The sequence below is a fragment of the Sphaeramia orbicularis genome, chromosome 24, assembly GCF_902148855.1.
Source record: "Sphaeramia orbicularis chromosome 24, fSphaOr1.1, whole genome shotgun sequence".
NCBI classification, from domain to species: Eukaryota; Metazoa; Chordata; class Actinopteri; order Kurtiformes; family Apogonidae; genus Sphaeramia; species Sphaeramia orbicularis.
Window position 1 is genome coordinate 17,674,908 of NC_043979.1, and position 22,382 is coordinate 17,697,289.

The window sequence follows — 22,382 nt, forward strand, 5'->3', positions numbered from 1 at the left end:
AACTCAATGTGGCAAAAAAAAAGAACCTCACTTCTGAATAACTGATGTTTTTTTCCTGACATGTTTTTGTGACTTTGAATAATGTGGGCAAGAAGTAGATGTAGTAACAAAGAAGCTAGTAGACGATTATTCAATTCTATTTCCCATTGTTAATAAGAAACTTTAATGCATAATATCAGTTTCTTATTGAAGCCAATACAGAAGAATAAAGTTCAAGTTAAAGTTGTAATATCACTGACAGCCAATGGGGTTCTCTGGCTCCTATAGTGTTTTTTACATTGAACTTCACTCTAAAAATACTACATCATTATTTTTCCCCCCAAGGGTCATTCTGGTCTCATCCGTCTCATTTGGAACGTCTGTAACATTTAATTGGAATATTATTTTATTTTGAATATTATTTTACTTCCAAATGATTAATTTTTGTTTATTATTTTGACATTTGTTTATGTTGTAATCATTTATTTAGTCAATTTATATTATATATTCATTTATTATGTTTCTTCTTGCCTTTCTTAATATTTTGGTTCCTGCCTATTGTTTGTGGTACGATCTGTTTTGGGTGACACGATAGTTGAGTCCATGTTGGAGCGCGAGCAGTGTATGTTGTCCTGAGCTGCTGGCAATAAAGTTTGCTGAACCTGTCCTGCCGTTTGGTGATTATTGGCACGGAAGATAGCAAAACATATCACCGCCAAGAACACCAATGTAACCCGCCTCACCCACAGCCCTGGTGAGACAAGCAATATTTCAGGGTTACACGTCTAACATGTCATCAGTTGGTCCATCTTAACATTGTTCTCCATTAGTTAGATCTCAGGTTGTCTGCCGTGCTGGGCTTTGATTGACAGGTCTGTAGGATGACTGTTGGAGTTGTTTTTTATTTAATAAAATGTATTTTTCACTGACGGACACCTCCATTTTAAGTGTGATCAAAAAGTTCCAATAACAGAAGTGTAAAGTGATTTTGTTATGTAATACTTGCTGAATACTTGCTTTTCGGGCATAAATGGAACAATTGTGCTGTTCTTCTGTCTAAGATTGTTATGATTGTTGATATTTGCATTATTACGCATGTTTTGCTTGTTCGCATATATGTTACATTTCATTGCATGCTCAGAATAAATCACTAAATCAAAAAAAAAAAAAAATATCAAGAAGTTTACAGTTTTTGTTTTTTTTTTTTGTTTTTTTACTAAAATTCCAACCCTTTTGTCCAAATATGGTCACTTCATGCTCCAAAAAGCCACAAATGTAAACTACTGGCTTTAGAACAGCAGTTCAGAACCCAGTGGGTGGTATCACAGTTCTATCATATGCTAATTCTCTACAATCTATGTTTCAGATGTAAGTAAAGCATTAAATAAAAAAATCTGGAACTGTATATAAAACTAAACAAGTGGTGCCAAACACAACAAACCCCGCTCCTCACGTATATTGTAGCTTATTTCAGCATCAATCCAGCTGATGTCATCATGTCTATGCGTGTGCTAATGTCAACATATCAACTGCCTCTATATATGTGCCAAGTTTGAAGTAAATTGAAACAAATTTGATGTTTTTCTATGCATGTGAAAATTCGCCCATTATAAGTAAATGGGAGAAAAAAAAAAAGATTTTAAAAATTTCTAAAAAATTTAAACTTTAACCTACTTTTCCCAAAATGTAATGAGATCTATTCTGGGTCACTGGCAATCTCTAAACCAAATTTGGTATGAATACACCCAAAAAATTTTGCTGCTAGAGTGTTAACAAACAAACAAATGTACAAACTGAACCAAAAACAATAACCCCTGTCTGCCCTTCAGAGGGCGGAGTAAAAATAATAATAATTTTTTTAAAAAACTAGGAAATCAAAGAGGCAATATCATTTGAACTGTTATGTCCCTTCTAAGGCTCTTTTCATGCTGGATTATTAAAACTCCAGTGATTTCAGAATTAACACATAACATCTGGGACAGATCAAGCAGTGACAGAGGGACACATTTCATGTTCAATAGTCTCTGTGTTTAAACTAAATAACTTATCTCCGTGTTTAATACATGTATGAATAGGTCTCAGTAAGTACTTTCACATGACACGTTACAATATACAGAAATAAAATTTTGAGTAAAAATGCTAAAATTACTGCTGCCTGACACAGGGACTCAAAATTAATTTTGTTTTCACTTCATGCAAATGTATAAAACATGCTGTTCTCATAAGAAATTGATTTTAAATGAAAAATAGGGCTTTAGCTCTGATGTTAAACTATAATTGTGATCGATATTGGATAAAAATGTTTAAATATGTTGTGACACAGGGACAGCAGTTTGTCACTTTCTTCAGTGTCAGAATAAAAGACTTGGCTGGAACTAAAACACTATAAATATGCTAAAAAAAAACTTTTATTTAACATACATATGACAATTGAAGTGATATATACAGTTAATAGCAGTGCATATTTTACAAATAATTTGTTGTACATAACCTTTCTATATTCTTGTACTGCTGAATAATTAGTTCCTACAGATTCACAGACTGTTATTTATACAAGCAAGAAAAAATATTATTAAAGTTAATAGTGCATTAATATGTCAGAAGTATAACTTTACATAATTAGTTATAGCTTTGTTTCTACAAGTGATACTGAAATTTTGTAAACAGTACCATAAAATAAAGTTCTTAAGATAAAAAAATGAGCCTATTTGAGAAATGACAGGTGAAACTTTAATTTTTGACACTGATGTTCATTTTCCCTTGATCTGGCCCATCTGTTTCATGCAGTACATTTGCAAGAGATGAACGAAATCTGTTTTTTTTTTTTACTCAAATTGAATTCAAAATTTCTGATGTCAAGGCTCAACACTTACAGATGACTGTTGAAAGAGAAAAAAAGTTCCTTCTAAGACATGGCTTCTAAGATCTTGCCTTTCTGAAGGATTTAAGTTTGCTCTTTCAGTGAACATCCACGCTGTAAAGGGACATGAGCCTCCTGAATTTCCATCTAAACCACTTTCAGCTACAAAAACTTACATTTATCATCATCAGTGCAGCTGCCATAGTCCTCAACCAGGAAATAGGCTGAATAAATGTGCGGTGGGAACAAAAAAAAAATGTTACAAATGACAGAGATGTCGACTTGCAAAAGGGTATTACCATCACAGGACCTCTGTTTCTGTTGAAATGGTGTAGAGCATGTGCAGTAGAATTTCTCCATCGCAAATTACATTACAGATGCAAATCACATGGGATTAAGATAAAAAAAAAAAAAGAAAAAAAAAAACGGACACCGCAATTATTACAAATTACCAGAGGCCCAAAGGTAGAACTAGTCCAAAGCGATTAGGGTTAAAATCAATAATTCCAGAGAAGAAAAAAGAAAAAAATTCATCAGCTACTACCGGAGCCAAGTTCTGCCGATACCAATATTGTGTCGTATTGGATGATTAATCTGTCCATTTGTAATTTCTACTACATCTGATGATGTTTGTCAACTTCAGCTTCGATAGAATCCTAAACCAGAGTCAGAACAAGAACAAATTACTGCTTTTTCTATCAACTTAGACCCATGATCCACAGCTGAAAATCTCACACTGATGAACGCTAGCGGGGGTCCGTCAAAGTCTGGGAATGGTAGGCATTAAGTAGAGGCAGACGAGGCAACTGTGGAGGACAAAAACGCCAAATTAAACCCACTTCATTGGGTAGAGTTTGATGAAATGCAGCTTTCTGAGGAAATCCAAGGGTGGAATTTGTCTTTTTGTCAAACTCCCATGTGACACTGTACAATAGGAGACCAAGTATCTTTGAGCAAGGCATTCCGAGCGCCACCGACAGCCTCTGATTGTGTCTGCTTGTTAGCACGCTGGCACAATCACGCCATCTGTGCTCGCCCAGGTACATTTCTCATCTCCGCTTTAACTGTCTCTGCTTAAGGTGCGCTGCCAAAAACTGTTTTTAAAAGGGTATCTGCTCGCCTTCACAATAATATACAGACAGATATAGACAGTTGTGAGAATGGGCTGCGGAGTAGAGCCATATGTCTGAGGAAAAGCAGACAGGGGAAACCTTTTCAAAGTGTTAAAAGTGAAATGTTATTGAATGCTCATTCATCATGTTTTGCTGAGTCTGACTTCCAAGTCGCATACATCACGTTGGACTTAATAGTCTGTAGAACATTATTTTGACTGGATTTTTTCCTTTTAAAATGAAAAATGGTCGATGAAGGCATGTTTCTTTATTCCACGCAAAAAAAAAAAAAAAAAGTCTGATTTCCATTGTGATGATTGTGCAAGAATGGAAACAGCTACCTTGCCAAATCCTTCTCGAGAGGATGATAAAAGACAGTAGCTTGCTGGTATAAAACCAATTCTTTCCACCATCAGTTTATGCAGCTAAGAAGCCTCTGCTGTTGCACACAGTTTAAAATAGCATCTGACATATGGCTGTTTATGTAATGCTGCCAAAATAATGCTAAGTGAAATCTCATTAAAGTTGGAAAATGTACAGCTATGCATAAATTTAAAATATTCGTAAAAAGAAAGTTTTAATGAATATTTTCTCTGAATACATTATGTTCTACTGCCACCTCTATTTTATCATTTGACAAAGTAAGATTATAATTAAACCACAAAAACACTCATGATACAAGTTCCAGTGACACAGTGCTCTGTATTAATACACAATTAGGCTTGTGCATATATAAATATGTATGACCGCTTTTAAAACTGAGCCGAAATGGAATAGAATGAGTTTTTTAGCAACAAAACAAGAGTAAACTGTTTACTTCGCCATGAAATTAGAAATGTTTTCCATTAAGTCTGTTAAACAAAGCAAGATCATTAACTACTTAATTGACTTCTATGCAGATTTAGATTTTCTTTCCTCCATCTCTGAATAAATATTGCAGATCCATGATTCTTCACGTGAAGTCTGAGCCAAACAGTCACAACTAAGTGTCATTTAAAGTGAGCAACTGTCACAGTAATTGAAAAGCAGCTCATAGATGAATACTCAACACTCAGTAGTAACCTCTTAGACAATCTGGATAAGGCAGCAGAACTGAACTTTGGCAAGTGATTACTGGCACCAGCACAGTGGTAAAGAAATTTATTCAGCACATGGAGTTACTCTTTCTTATCCACAGGATGTACAGGAAAAAAAAACAGTCATAACACACCAATTATTGTAAACTTGTCCAAATGAAGCCAGGCAATTAATCATCTATATAATTATCAATTGATTGAAGCAGCTATCTGACTGTGAAAAACACTTGGAAGCATAATACATCAATTTTAATGGCATTTCTTAATCAGAATGCTCAGCAATCAGCAGAGACCAATTAAGGCCAGAGAGATAGAGACCCGCCATTAATAATCAAACAGAGCTGCCGTCACCATTGGCTCCATTGTCCAAAGTCTGCTGGAGCCGTTTCATGCAGCCCATTGACTCAGAATGAATGCTTAGCCTCAAAATAAAAGATTTATATTTTAACCAGGAAAACAAAGCAGGGCACCGCTGTTAAAACTCCAAGTTCTGAGCGGCTTCGTGTTAGCCACATCGTCAAAGGACCGCTGACTGTTGCAACTACCGTTTAAAGATCTTTCTCATAAAATCAAAAGACTTCTTTTCCAAGTGGTAATGAAACCATGTCCGGAAAGGGGAATGGATAGGTCTATCTTGCAAAGAAATAGAAATGTCTGCTCAGGAAAGCTATAAAATTACACCAGTGGCCACAGGCACCGAGCAATGACAAAAGGTATCTTTACAATGCCACCTTCAGCCACCGTCTTATTAGCATTATGGTCCGTTTTATCGCAGCCAAATGTCTGTGTGCCTTTGAATGCAAAAACACCCTAACTGCAACACATAAAATATACGAGAGCTGCAGAGAGACCAGGCAGAAACAGTGCATGTCTCTCCAAGCGGGAGTTTACTTCTTCTCTAAGAGTTTCACTCTTCATTTCCTGGGCTGCAGATATAAGTGGTGATTGGTTGACTTAAGTTCACTCCAGTGAACTGTAAGGATGTAAAGAGAGGTTATGCAACTGGAGTTTCATTTCAGAAGTCACAGCAGTATATGTGAAGGTAGAAAAATTAAGGAATACTTCTCACTTGGTGTAGGCAGTTCTGTTTTGATATTCTGTCAGTGTGTAACGGTTGTGAACTGAAGCCTGAAGCAATGATACAAACATCCACAGTCACAAGTCCTGGCCTCATCCTTCCATCACAAATTACAGTTACATCTGCATGTGTTATGACTGCTCGTGTCCAGTGGCAGTTTCTGGCATGTTCATTATGTGCGGTCGCACAGGGTGGCATTGCTGGAGGGGGGGCAACGCACCCCAAAATAAAAAAAATAATTACAATGTGACATGGTTTTCTAATATAATGTAATGCGGTGTTTCTCCACCTTTTTTGAACAAAGCCCCACTAACGGCAGGATCAGGCTCCTGCCCCACCCCCCGTATCTGCAGAAAAATGTGTTTGTGTGTGTGTGTTGGGGGGGGGGCAGTACGTTATCGTAAAAGTACCAAGATGGACCTGTACATGGAAGACGTCATCTCCCAAAAACAAATTTGCGACAGTGGGAGTGTTAAGAGAATACTTTTTCAAATGTATTTACAGAGGTCATTTACTGATCCTCTGTTTTATAGGAGTGATATTTGCCTTTTTAAATGGAATGATGTATTTGAAAACATTTCCATGTGGTCTATATAAACTGTAAATGCTATGCTTGGGTCTGAACTTTTCATTAATTCAACTCCACAGGTCCATCTTCAACCCTATTTCTGAATAATGACACCAGAAAGGTCTTTTTGAGCGCTGGCCCTTTAAATGCAAATGAGCCACTTCACACCCCGCCCCCTCCAGGTTGTTGACCATGCTGCTCTGTCCCATTCAACCAACAAACTGAACATTTTAGGTAATCGGCTCGAAGTTTGGACATATTTTCAGTATGGACTACAACTGCTGCTGCTGACAAACAATTATGGTGTACTCGGAGAAATGTTCGTCGGAAGTCTTGACCTTGTCGTGATGTAACTAGTTATAGATGTAACAAATTAAGCAGAAATTAAAACAGGTTGTAGAAATCCACTTGATTTTTGCCCAAATTAATATAAAGATAGCTTTACAGCACCTGGAAGGTTCATATTCAAACTTTATTAACTATTAGGGTCCAAATACACAAATAAATGTAATAAAGAATAATAAAAGTGGGTTTAGCAAAATATGACCCCTTTAAAGTTTATTTGATATAGTGAAATAAAAAATAGCACCTAACAGGAAAAAAGACAGTCATGGTCTGATGATCAGTCCCACATTTATCAAATTTCTAAAAAAAATTCATAAACAGTAAATTTCAAAATCAAATTAATATATATAATATGCAAATAAATTAATATCTAGATATCAAAAATGTGGCCAATTCTAGGTGAAGTTTTTGTAGCCGTTACATTCCTTCCAAGTCAATAAACAAAGTACAACTGTTGATCCACTAATCCTATCAATACATGTAAATAATTGGTGTAAAATTCTGTTATTCATCTTTTCATGGTCATCACATATGACCCATTTGGACGTTCAGAGGCTCTGTAGTGAACGTGGAAACACCGTCATCTTCTACAACATTGATTCACCAGTAAAGTCCATGGAGTTGCATAAATAACAGTGGATAGAGACACTGGGTTTATGCTCAGTTAATAATAGATGTAACTGAAAAAGTCTTCTTCAATTTTTTCTGTTTTGATATAATAACCTATGAATTTACTCTGCACTTTAATGAACATCAACATGATCATTAAATTAAAAACAGGAAAATAGATGATTTTCACTGGAAAAAAGGCTAAATTCAGAGGATGATATTATAATAAATGGTGATAAATGACTTAGGAAAGGTTAAATAGAGAGAAAAATTCATTTGAGAACTGCCACAGAAGTCACACTGGGTCCTTATGGGTTAATCAGCCAGTCTCTCAATTTTAGATTTTGAATGATCTTGTCATATCATATGATTTACTTTTCAGAGGCATCATATAGATGGTATTATTTAAAAAAAAAGAAAAAGAAAAAGAAAAAGAAAAACAACGCTTTCACTACTTTCCATCGCAGCTAACATTCATTTTCAATGCCTGTATCAGCGTAATTACCGTATTTTACAACAAGCACTGCATTAACCTATGACTTTTGTAGCTTTCATGCTGTTTCCACAGGTTACTAGCCTATTGAGTTTATAGCAGTACTTTGGTATCTGATTGCACCAAAGCCTCCAGTTTTAGTCCATATCAACTTGCGGAGTTTGTATAATGAGACATTTTGCTGCTATTGATAAGGTGATGATTAGATTTACAGTAAAGCTGACAAATTTAACTCCAATGTGCAGTGAGTCCAATTTACAGAGAGGCCTCAGAGCTACAATAGTGTGAAAACCTTATTGATTCATTATGACACTGAGCTAAAACCTCTATATTTAATTGAAACACTTCAGTTTTATGTACAGGAAAATGCAAGTGTGTTTGTGTCATTTGGATATTCGCAAAAATATGATAATTTAGGTCTAAAGAGATGCAATAACTGAACTTTCTAGTCAGATAATATCAACTAAAAGCTATGACACACAGTCTAAGCATTTGAAAACCAGTGAAAACTATGGGTAATAATAGTATTTTGGGTGCAAAGTACCTGTATTTTACAAGATGAGAAAATTGTGATTTTACCTTAAAAGAAGGTCATATGATCTGACGACAAGTCTTAGTATAAACTGAATATGAGAAATTTTGGTTGATTTAACCTCCTGAGACCCAGGAAAGCACAAGTTTCTGCTTCTTTGACCTGGAAAAATTGTATTGAGTGAAAACAGCGTGATGCAAAAATGTTTTCAGAATACACTTTTAATTCTATTATAAATGTCCTTGCAGGGATTTTTATTTATTTTTTATTTTTTCAATAAAGTTGTGAAACTCTCGTCCCCTAAACAGGACAAAACACTCATAGCCAGGTCTCTAGAGGTTAATTAAATTGAGAACATGTTTATCAACATTTTTGTTATTAATACTCACCTAAATAACCAACCAAACAAAAAAAAAAAAAAAAGATAAAATACTCAAGGTTATTCAACCCACAGCCTAGGGTCCAGTGTCTGAACTGGACCACGGATTTGGAGAACCATTAAACCCCTTATAATGAGGTAACCCACTGACACTGTGGTACATGTGGCAGTATTTCATATTTCATCATGGAGCGTACAATAGCAGCGGTTGGACCATCCAGACAGACAGTAAGAGTGCATTCTAGCAGAGACTCTGCAAATACAAACAGCCTGTTTTCATTTAGAAGACGTGCAGTAATTACCAAATACAATTAATGACCCTGGCCATTGTGCTGCAGGTATTTATACCAGGGAAAATCTACTGCCAACATGAATTAATCAAAGCTGGAGTGCATGCATCATAGCATTAGGTGGCTGGGATGGAGCCAATATTTTATAAGCTATTCTAGTCCTTGGAAGAATACATTCAGGCTAAGGCAAACAGGTTGTAAATAGGATGCTATTACAGATGCACATCACACCTCCTGTGAACATATGATTTATGTGTCCTCTTAACTCAAAAGCACCCTTTCTGCTTGCACTGTTGGCGTATGCAAATCAGACATGGCTGTAAGTCGCTGTTATGTATACTTCCATTAACTGTGAACTATTTACATATTCATTCCTCACCAGAGATAAATGATTTAGAGTTTTACAGTTGCAGAAAGAACCGATGCCTCGAAATAAAATACATGGTAGAAGATAAAGAAGCACTGATATCAATGGAGGTAAGCAAACAAATGCTTTTTTTTTAGGACCTGTCAGTTATTCCTTGTTATGAATAATGGTCAAAATGATTCCAGGTATTCTATATGCTGTGTTTTCTTTGTTTTCTAAGACAAAAGAAGAATAATAAAGGCAAAACATTTCATGCAACTACGTGCCACCGCTCTATAGTGGCACCACTGAGATGACAGGAGCCAACCTCAAATACATTTCTTGTAATTTCCCATGGTTTCTGAATAGAAAAGCAAGGGGAAATGAGTTCAAGTGACTTCAGTGACCGGTGAAATTTGTTTTCCTCTTGAAGTAATTTGAAGTCTGCTTTGCCTCAAGCAGACAGAGCTGGTTTGAGGCTGACATTCCACCTCAGAACCTGTTCCAGCAGGCCTCTCTTTAGGCTCCCATTCTCCTCAAGGCAGATTCAATTATTCAATTTCAAATAAATTATTACACAATACAGTCATGTCCGTCTAAGGGTGATTCAGCTCTCAAAGAACATCTGGTATATTCTTATACCAGGCCACACATGCCCAGAATAGATTGTGTACTTTATTATAGATGATGTTTATTCGAAAGCAGAGTTAAGATAGTAAAATAGACCTTATTAAAATGACTAAGGTTCATAAAAGAGATGCCAGGGGAGCTGTGGCTGTCAAATAGCCACAGAGCAGAAATATTCCTATAGCCTGGGCTTAATGGGAGTCCGCGTAAACCACAAAATATTGCAGTAGCTGTGGTGGAAATGATGATCCACAAGGTAGAAGAGACTTTGCACGTCTTTTCCATCTCTTCCCCATCGCTGCAGCTGACCTGCAGTGTCATCATATGGGACTAACAGGCTTAACCCACCCCCTGTGGAGCCACTCGAAACACAGCAGCCCCACAGACAGAGGGGCCCCCGAGAAGAAGCCACACAGACCCGGGTCCACACCAAATCCCTTCATCGGGTCTCCATACATGTCAAGTGAATTTAAGCCTTTTGTATGGACATTAAAATGTTAGTAATGGCTTGGTTTTCGCTCTTTGGAATGGATGTTTTAATGCGTGAAACCAAATACAACTTATAGCTGCAATGGGGCAAAAATAAAAAAAAGGCCAAAGAAGGAAAAAAAAAAACCAGAAGAAAATTGAAAATACACACCATCTTCAAGCAACTCAACCCTGTCTCTTAAGCCACTACCACTACATGAGCGGGGGGGGGGGGGGGGCGTACACATTTGTGCAACAGCCAATAGGATCATCCTCTCTCTGAAAAGACCCGTGATTGGCCAGTTTGCTATCACAGTCGGGGCTACACTTACACTCTAATGCCTAAAACAGAACCCAGAGGAGGTGCAGAAATCTGCATTTCTCTCAGATTGCTAGAATAAACCACATACTAAAACTAAAAAGGTATTCTGAATATTTGTCTAGTAATACCTCAAAAATACAGCCTACATCAGTAAATATGGCTCTTGGTCCTGGCTCTTGGTGTTCTAATGATTTGAGCATTTTGTTGTGCAGTGGATCTTTGGTCTACTTCCAGGAAAGCCAAAATGATAAATTAAAAATATTACAGCCTTCTGATGAGACATGGGACAACATCTGGTCCTTTCAATGGACAACATCCAGCTCTATGGCCTGGAGAGAGCATTGTTGGAAGCATACTGTTGGATTTTTCAAGACATCATATCAAGAGAAGTATGAAGATGCACACATGCCATGCAGGAGACAATGTGGCTCGACTATTCCCAATCACTATCATATCCTCTGGGATTGTCCTAAACTGAAGGTTTTTTGGAGGGGTACTCAGGCTTCATTGAGCACTGTCTTTAACATTCAAACACCCTTAAGTTTTGACATTCTGTACCTGGGTCATGTTTCTTTTCTGGAAAACAGGAGAGAAATAAAGCTGCTGCAATTACTCTTGGTGGCAAGTAAGAAAGCAATTACAAGGAGATGGTTTAGCCCGATTCTGCCCACCCTAGAGGATTGGATTGGAATTATTCTCCAGATATACAGGATGGAAAAATTGACCAATCAATTAAGAATCCAAAAAGACAAATTTGACCAAATTTGGAACAACTGGATTTTATTCATAGCCCCCACGAGAGCAGACTTTATTTGATCTCCCTGGCAATATTTTTTTTTCTTTGTAACATTCTTATTTCATTTCTAACTGCTAATCAAGGACCATTTCTATGACAGCGGAGACAGATGAACCCCCCTTGGTTTCTATATACAGTTTTGTATATATTGTTCAATCTATAATTAAGTTGTATCAGAGTGTTTTGTTTGTTTGTTTGTTTTAAGTAAGTATATGAGCCCCATCTGGTTATGGTTATTACCAATGTTAATGTGCTGGTGAATTTAAATGTTCATTCCAAATAAAGAAACAATTTCACAAAAAAAAAAAAAAAAAAAAAAAGTAAATAAAATGAAAAAAATATATATTAAGGCCACAATAACATGGGATAAAATGTCAGCTACTGAATGGCTCTCAACAAATGCACACATTTCACACTAGATGGATTCTAAAAGGGTAGTTATTTTCCTTGTTACGACTGGCTCACACCGCAAACAAAAGAAAAAAATAAATAAACAATAATGAAACTACAACATTTTCTTTACTAAAACGCCAAATTTTCTCAAAACTTCTTCATGCCTATTCATAATATTACATCTAACTGAACATAAGCTGCAAAATACTGACTAAATTTAAAAGGTTCTGTGAAATGGTAGAAAATCACATCTTTAGCCAAAAGCCAGTTTTTTTCCAAAATGGCACACATACACGAACAAATCACAGGCTCAACTCTCCACGGAGCGGAAGGTTTAGAACTTATTGCATTTTGAGACCATTTGGGTCTCTGAACAGGGAAACTGCAGGCTTTTCAGAAATGTGACACCACCATCATGGCCCTTCAGCGACTGTGCTCCAGAGGGCAGCTGAAGAGACTGCCTCTCATAGTTCACTGATGTCTAAAGAGCTTGGGATGCACGGCGCTCGCTCGTGGCCTTTTGCCCTGTGTACATTAGCAAGTATATTATGCCTTGTACCAGCCTCTGATGCAAAATATTCAGCAGGATAGTCATAAAAAGATATCACCACCACTGAAACCCAATAAGAAAATCATAAAATCAGGACATGAATACTGATTTGCCCTCTGTTGAAAGCGAATCAACTAAAAATGTCTGAAGTGTCAACAAATCAGTTTCTTCGGTAAATACGGGGGTCACATTTTTAGTCGAGGTGTGTGTCCTTTGCACTGCAGTGAAACAGCATCTACGGAAAGTATTCATGTAAGAAGTAGAAATATTACATTTAATAGAAACCTCAAATTATTTATAGGTGCTCCTGATGGCAAAAAAAAAAAAAAAATGATACAGCAACCAAGCCGAAGCAGATCAAGCGTTCTCCTCCGCTCACTGTGATCAAACCTTCCAGACAGTAATAAACATGGCCTACAACCCATGGTGCTCAATGACAGTCTGGATCTTCTTAAATCACTGGGGTAAACCTGGGTTGTCTTCAGTGCCACTTCAGAACAATTAACAGAGTCTGGGCTGGGATGTGGCTGTCGTCTCAAACAGGTGCAGATAATCTCCGGTTTTCTCTTGCAGCCTTTAACAGCGTTACCATCCTCACTTTAGCACACTTGAAAATGGAGAAAAAGTCCTAGAGCCCTAATAAGCATACTGTACTTAGCTACTTGTGAACAACACCTAATGCGGATGCGGCACTGATTTTCGCTATGAGACGCTGATTTACGAATACTTCTTATGGTGTTAAAATGACACTTTGAACATTTCGAAACCACGCTTACGAAGCACCAAACACAGATGCTATTTGCTCTAATTGAAAGATTAAAAAAAATCCATCTTCCACCCCTGATTTTTTTCTCTATTTAACCTTTATTTTTTTATTTATTTATTAATTTATTAGGGACAATGCATATTAATGAACATCTTGGATCATCTGCTGTCAGACTTGACAACCAGTCCTGCTCCCATTAGATCAATGCACAATGTGTAATAACAACCCTCCCTCCATTCCACTTATGTTGTATATATTCAATCCGTATATATATATATATATATATACAGGGTGGGGAAGCAAAATTTACAATGAACATTTAGTTGTTTTTTCTCAGCAGGCACTACATCAATTGTTTTGAAACCAAACATACAGGGGTTGGACAAAATAATGGAAACACCTTCACCTCAAGATGATAATGCCCCAATCCATACAGCTAGAATTGTTAAAGAATGGCATGAGGAACATTCTAATGAAGTTGAGCATCTCGTATGGCCGGCACAGTCCCCAGACCTCAACATTATTCAGCATTTATGGTCAGTTTTAGACATTCAAGTAAGACGTCGATTTCCACCGCCATCGTCTCTAAAAGAGTTGGAGGGTATTCTAACTGAAGAATGGCTTAAAATTCCTTTGGAAACAATTCACAAGTTGTATGAATCAATACCTCGGAGAATTGAGGCTGTAATTGCCGCAAAAGGCGGACCTACACCATATTAAATTATATTTTGTTGATTTTTTAAGGTGTTTCCATTATTTTGTCCAACCCCTGTATATTGATGTCATAATCATACCTAACACTATTATCCATACCTTTTCAGAAACTTTTGCCCATATGAGTAATCAGGAAAGCAAACGTCAAAGAGTGTGTGATTTGCTGAATGCACTCGTCACACCAAAGGAGATTTCAAAAATAGTTGGAGTGTCCATAAAGACTGTTTATAATGGAAAGAAGAGAATGACTATGAGCAAAACTATTACCAGAAAGTCTGGAAGATACTATTAAAGAAGAATGGGAGAAGTTGTCACCCGAATATTTGAGGAACACTTGCGCAAGTTTCAGGAAGTGTGTGAAGGCAGTTATTGAGAAAGAAGGAGGACACATAGAATAAAAACATTTTCTATTATGTCAGTTTTCTTGTGGCAAATAAATTCTCATGACTTTCAGTAAACTAATTGGTCATACACTGTCTTTAAATCCCTGCCTCAAAATATTGTAAATTTTGCTTCCCCACCCTGCATATATATATATATATATATATATATATATATATATATATACATACATATATATATATATATATATATATATATATATATATATATATATATATATATATTTATTTATTTATTTATTTATTTATTTATTTATTTATTTTTTTTTTTATATATATTTATAACCATTTGCACTACATCATATCGAACAATATTTGCACTCTCCTTTTAAACACTTTTTAATTAAAATTTATATGACTGTTTGTTTTTACGTGTATGTGTATGTCTATGTATGTTTTTATGCTGCTAACAACACTGTGAATTTCCCCATTGTGGGATCAATAAAGGAATATCTTATCTTATCTTATCTTATCTACAACAGGGGTGTCAAACATGCGGCCCGGGGGCCAAAACTGGCCCACCAAAAGGTCCAATCCGCCCCACAGGATGAATTTGCGAAGTGGAAAAATTACATCGCAGATATTAACAATCAAGGGAGTTGAACTTATTTTAGTTCAGGAGCCACATTCAGATCAATACAAACTAAAGTAAAATAAGAGAATAACCTATAAATAATGACAACTCAGTTTTTCTTGGTAGTTCTAGGCTCAACTGGACTAGTTTTGCTCTTTTGATGCAAAACTAGTCCAGTTGAACGTCAAAGAACTACCAAGAAGAACAATGACCTGTGCAAATGAGAAACTGAAAGAGAAATTGTTCTTATTTTAGTTCCAAATTCCAAATTTTTTAACAATATTATTCCTGTTACCAAATGTTTGTGTAACATTGACTCTTATGCACTTCTACAAATTATAAGTTTAGGCATAATATTGTTAAAACTGCACTTGTTTTTCAAAGAAAATTTTAGTTTTTTCAGGTTATTCATGTTTTTTGTGAAAGGATAGTTCGTAAATGTAAATATTTTCATAATTTAATGGGTTTTTTTGCACTAAAACAAAGAGAAAAGTTGTCATTATTTATAGGTTATGATGCTATTACTTTACTTTTCTTGAGGTCAGACTGGGCTGAATATGGCCCCTGGAAGAAATGACTTTGACACCCCTGATCTACAACAATTGCAGCTGTAAATATGCCAGATTGTAGCAACAGCACTAATTTCTACCTGCAGTACCTAGGCAGGTGACAAGAAAGACAGACAAAACAACACAGTGAGGACAATCTACTGATGGTCACCAGCCATTATCAAGTGATTTATCAACATTTATTGTTAAATTATCCTCTGTATTTTGCATTTTTTCAGTGAAACTCATGTATTTTCCTGTATTTAATTTACTGATCATGTAGGTGTTCATGAAAGCTCAGATTAAAGTTGAGGGATATCATATCAGAAACTGAGAAAACTGATGAAAAAAAGCAAAAATATAAATAACTGTGTCTCCATCCATTGTCATTTATTAAACTCCATGGGTTTTACCGGTGAATCAATGCTGTAGAAGATGATGTTTCTACGTTCACTACGGAGCCTCTGAAGGTCCAAATGGGTCATATCTGATGGCCATGAAAAGATGACAAACTGTATTTTACACCAATTATTTACATGGATTGATACGATTAGTGGATCAGCAAGTATTAAACATTTTCGATCAGTAGATGATTTTGTTCAATGGTGGATGTTTAGGTCTTTATGGATTAATATCCTCGTGTCCTTCCTTTCCAATTTTCAAAAAAACTGCTGCAGGTGTTTTCGTCAAATCCAGCAAACACACAAACAGCACTAACAAAGACACAAGGATGATTACATGACCTGCTCAGTGGAGGTAGCTATTGTGTAGATGTACTTCTTTTCATCCATTACATTTAGAATTCTCAATGGTTTCTAAGTGCATTGGGACATCATGATGTGTTCCCGCTGAAGAGGCTCTTCAAGCAATTTCATGGTTACATTCTAAGTGATATGAAAAATCACCAGTAAAGTATTCATTTTCTTTGGCATCCTACTGATGCTAAACTGCAAATTCTGAGCAACGACTAAGTAAAAGCATGCTGTTTTATTGCTGAAGATGCAGCATTGTGTGTATGGTGAGTTATCTATTTTTATACTTTAAAAACACCTTCATCATTCTATTATTATTATTGTGCTAGTGTCACTACATTGTTCCTTTCTTGACACATCATTAAAACATAATCTACTGTGCACATACAGATATTAAAGTGGGGATGTCTTTCTGCAAACTACACATAGCCTAATCAAATGAAACACAAAGAGAATGTTCGACAAACTAGGATTGCACACACAATTAAAATAGAGGGCGACATCTGTGTGTGTGTGTGTGTGTGTGTGGGGGGGGGGGCTGCTTTTTTGTATTTCTGTACATACGGTCACGGAAAAAATTATTAGACCACCCTTGTTTTCTTCAATTTCTTGTTCATTTTCATGCCTTGTACAACTAAAGATACATTTGTTTGGACAAGTATAATAATAACAAAAATAGCTTGTAAGAGTTTAATTTCAGAGCTGATATCTGACCATTTTCCATGTTTTCTTGATAATAACCAAAATCACTTCAGTTCTTACATCAACAGCTATGGCATTGTACTGACAAAAACAGTGCTTTTAGGCATTCCATGTTTTCTTTTCTGTCTGTTTTAGTCACATGATACACACAGGAGTTAGTGCTTGATTGCATAACCATTGTTTTTGATGACTTTTAATGGTCTACTAATTTTTTCCGCGACTCTAAATTGCAGGGGATTACAAATGGATTGAGCCAAGCAACCAGAGAAAACAGATTTTTCTATCCAGCATGAAAGAAATATATATAAATGGGCTTATATCTTTCTCCTGCTCAACACGGGACCTTTTGTTTAATATGTTTTTGGAACAATAATAATAATAAAAATACTAATGTTGACTATTTGTATTGAAAGTACATGCAGAATACATTGGCACTGAAATTCACTGCAAATTCATTCAAATTGATCTCGGAAGGAGATTAGAAAGAAAAAAATACACCTTTTTTTAACTTGAAAACATGGAGATCTTTATCTGGCAAAATGAAAACGTATCATCGCTGTCTGTTTTTGCTCTGACTGGGTGCAGGATGGCCCAGCTTGGCCTTTTTATACTCTCTGTTCTATCAGAATCAGTGTAATTGGCAGCTACATTCAGACATTATGTTCACTTTGGTGCGAGACTGCAGACAAACAGAAACATTACATGTACATTCTTAAAAGAGACAGTGGAAATGGCTCCATCACATTCAAGCCTCTGCCAGCCGAGCTACCATTATACTCATCTTACTGCTGTTAGATGAAAACAGAGAGCCTGGATTTCTCCGGCTCATGCTTTTTTTTTTTTTTTTTTTTTTTTTTTGGTTGAGCCTGGCACAGCTTCTATGCTCTGCACTCCTTTAAACTACAGTCCATCACCAGAGGCAAGACCAGTGGATCACAACAGCAAGTACAAGAATATACAGCATTTCAGCTGCCCTTATTTCTTTGCCTGTGTTTGCAGCCCACACATACCACAATGAAATTATGAACCCCTTACACTGCAAAGCCAATCTCCTACTTGGGCAAATGGGGTGTTGTTTAATAAAAAAAAAATAATAATGAAAAAAAAAAAAAAAAGAAGAAGAAGAAGAAAAAAAAAAAAATACACAGCCCTGAGCTGCAGCATTGTAATTTGCTGACCATAACAACAGAAGTCGTTTTTCGCTTGGCCTTTACTAATAGGATAAATGCCTCGGGGTAATTTCTAAATGAATTCCTCAGGCCAGAGCGGTTCCCCAAGCCAACCTAAATCATGTTTGATATAGAAGGATTATCCCTGATTGAGTTTACTGCAAAGACGCTTGTGACAAACTAGAGAAACCACAATACTTCAACAGACGTAAGACTTGCCTGACAATGAGGCTGTGTAGCTCCAGCACACACTCACACACACTTCTCTATTCTGATGCTGCTGCTGCTGCTGCTGTTGCTGTTGCTGCTGTTGCTGTGTAATCATCCACCTACACCGCCTGGTTATTCTAAATATGCAGAGACAATTCTCCATCATATAGAGCAGATGAGGTGAGAAGACCCCCACTAACTGGCCCCGGCTCTGAGGCAAATGCATTGTCTTACCTCGCCGGGTGCACAACCCCATGCCTGCTCAGGGAAGACTAGGACTTTAAAGCCCTTAATCCTCACCTCGGTTCACGACAGCCTGCTAGGTTTCCAAATGTCATTCTGTGGGAAGTGTGTAGTGCTTCGGCCCCACATGTTCATCCCATTAATGCAACACCAACAAGAGCAGGGAACATTCATTTAGGAGAAGATACACGGACAGTCAGGTTGGGGCCGTACATCTATTTATATATATAGTAACACACCTCATGCCGGAGCTCGTAAACAAGCATCAGTGCCAGGACTTGCGAGGATTGACAAGAGTGTGAGGCCAAATCCTGCGTGCACACACACATATGATAATAAATCATGCTAAATATGGAGCACAGATTAAATGTGATAATACTATGATTAGTTGCAACTTCATCCTTTCATCAGTTCCTTTCCCCCCGTGGCAGCCAAATAAAAACTTGTCATGGAGGACTGGCAGCTTTTCTTAATAAGGAACTGTTATTCCTTATGAAGTTTGTGCAGAAAAGCGCATAGAGTCCCTCACAACCAGTACTCCACTTCACATCCAAGGGTACTGTACTCCACTGTGCCAACACATGGGACTCATGAGTGATGAGTAATACTCTGTTGTCTGGGGGATCAGTCTCGTGAAACACAATCTACAAGTCATATACAAAAGCACATTTATAATAATAACAATAACAATAACAATAATAATAATAATAGGATTTTAGAAATGTATTGTGCAGTTAAAGATAAACACAACTACTGGTGTTTCAAATGCAATTGAGATATAGTTCATTTTGGTGAATTAACAGCTATGCATTTAGTCTGTCAGTGGTCTGATTCTGCAGGTTATTTCTACTCTAGTATTTTCACTTAAATTTTCTCTTATTTCTGCTGCCATGCACATTTCATTTACCAGTCCAAATCTGCTGCAGCTCCAACACACTGCCCGCCGTAAGTTCGTGACCTTTATCCAGACCATTACCCCAGTAACGCGCAGTGATGATATGTTCATAACCTGTCCAGTTTCTATCTCAACCTGGGACGTGAAGTTTGTTTTTTATTTCTCGCAGGAGCGCTTGCGCACAACGTGAGCGCCGCACACGCCATTTGGTAGGCTATGGTCCTCAGCTAAGGGGTGGCAGTGAAACTGATGAACCTCCTCTCATTCATTCATGATAGGACAAGTGCCCGTGTGCTGTCTAAACTCCTGCCTGACACAAGGCGCCTCCGAATAAAGCGTCCACGGAGCCAGCGTGGCTGACGGAGCGCTTACCTCCGGCCGCTGCTGCTGCTGCTGCTGCTGCTGCTTCTGTCCCCCGGCGTTTGTCCTTGTTTCGCTACGACGCTGCTTATGTATGAATGCTGTCTTTATCCCGCAAAGACTGCTGTTGCATTTTACAGCCAAAGGCACAACAGTGTGCACCGCCAGAGGATGTGTGCGGGTGGGTAAGTGGCCTGTGTGCGCTCCGCTCCGCGCGTCACCAAGTGGAGTGGACGGGACTTGGCAGACGCTTGTTTCTGTGCTCTGTGCGCGGCGGCGGATCTGAGATGTAAGCGACTGCTCGGACGGACTGGCACACCGTGTGGCCACTTTACTCCCAATACTGCTCCTCCCCTTTCACTTTGTTTCCCTTCGCCTAAGCCCGACAGCGCCGCCCGCCTGACGGTGCGCGTCATTGCATGTACCTGCAGAGCTGGAGCTGGAGCTGGAGCACAGGCGCTCCTGTACACCTTTACAGCACGGACCAGGGCACGGGGGTCATGGGGGGAGGGGGGTGGGGGTGCAGGCACAGATGTGATGCCACTTCTAATTCGAGATGAACAATTAGAGCAATTTATTACCGCCTTATTGCAAACATAGAATAGAATAGAATAGAATAGAATAGAATAGAATAGAATAGATGTATAATATGTACAAAATTACAGTGTATAGTAACGGTAATAGTTAAAGTGGTGGTGCATGTAGCAGCAGCAACAGTGAAATAAAGTGTCAGGAATAGAACTGAATACAATACAATACAATAGATGTATAATATGTACAAAATTACACAGTGTGTAGCAACAGTAACAGTTAAAGTGGTGGTGTATGTAGCAGCAGCAACAGTGAAATAAAGTGTCAGGAATAGAACTGAATACAATACAATACAATAGATGTATAATATGTACAAAATTACACAGTGTATAGCAACAGTAACAGTTAAAGTGGTGGTGTATGTAGCAGCAGCAACAGTGAAATAAAGTGTCAGGAATAGAATAGAATAGAATAGAATAGAACAGAATAGAATAGAATAGAATAGACAAATAATATGGTAGATGTATAATATTTACAAAATTACACGGTGTATAGCAACAGTAACAGTTAAAGTGGTGGTGCATGTAGCAGCAGCAACAGTGAAATGAAGTGTCAGGAATTAGAATAGAATAGAATAGAATAGAATAGAATAGAATAGAATAGAATAGAATAGAATCAGACTCAGCTTTATTGTCATTCAGTCAATAGTACATGAAAGAACAATATATAGTTACCCAGGTCTCAGTGTTTGTAGTATGAAAATAAAATATAAAATATAGGATAAAATTTATAATAAAATATATAACATCTAAATAGAATAGAATAAAAACTACCATAAAACATGCCAAAAATATTTAAAAACTAATAAAAATAACTTCTAAATATGTACAAAATTACACAGTGTATAGCAACAGTAACAGTTAAAGTGGTGGTGCATGTAGCAGCAGCAACAGTTTAATAAAATGACTAAAACAGAATAGAATACAATACAATACAATACAATACAATGCAATACAATACAATACAATAGAATCAGCTTTATTGTCATTTAGTCAATAGCACATGAAAGAACAACATGTAGTTACCCAGGTCTCAGTTTTTGTAGTATGAAAATAAAATATAAAATATAGGATAAAATTTACAATAAAATATATAACATCTAAATAGAATAGAATAAATACTACAATAAAAAATGGAAAAAAACTCTATAATATAAAAAATAATAAAATAACTTCTAAATATGTACAAAATTACACAGTGTATAGCAACAGTAACAGTTAAAGTGGTGGTGTATGTAGCAGCAGCAACAGTGAAATAAAGTGACAGTAATAGAATACAATACAATACAATACAATAGAGTCAGACTCAGCTTTATTGTCATTCAGTCAATAGTGCATGATTGAACGAAATATAGTTACCCAGGTGTTTGTAGCATAAGAATAAAATGTAAAATATATAATAAAATATTCATTATTCATTCATTATTTAAACCCACTTTATCCTCACTATGGTCACGGGGGTCACTGGAGCCTATCCCAGCTATTTATGGGCGAAGGCGGGGTACACCCTGGACATGACGTCAGTTCATCACAGGGCTTATATAATATAATATAATATAATATAATATAATATAATATAATATAATATAATATAATATAATATAATATAATATAATATAAAAGCTAAATAGAATA

The 22,382-nt window shown here is 36.8% G+C and overlaps 1 protein-coding gene across 5 annotated transcripts in view; it reads right to left on the reverse strand.

Annotated features, from left to right (window-relative positions):
• The window catches only part of klhl29 (kelch like family member 29), a 434,041-nt gene extending 413,575 nt beyond the window's left edge, over window positions 1-20,466 (reverse strand). For 2 of the 5 annotated variants that reach the window (XM_030128391.1, XM_030128389.1), the window contains exon 1: window positions 20,170-20,466. The gene's annotated coding sequence lies outside the window, so the exon portion shown is untranslated. Of the gene's footprint in view, window positions 1-18,893; window positions 19,009-20,169 lie in introns of those variants that run through there. The other 3 variants (XM_030128388.1, XM_030128390.1, XM_030128386.1) reach the window with 2 other exon arrangements.
• Window positions 20,467-22,382: the final 1,916 nt, after the last annotated feature.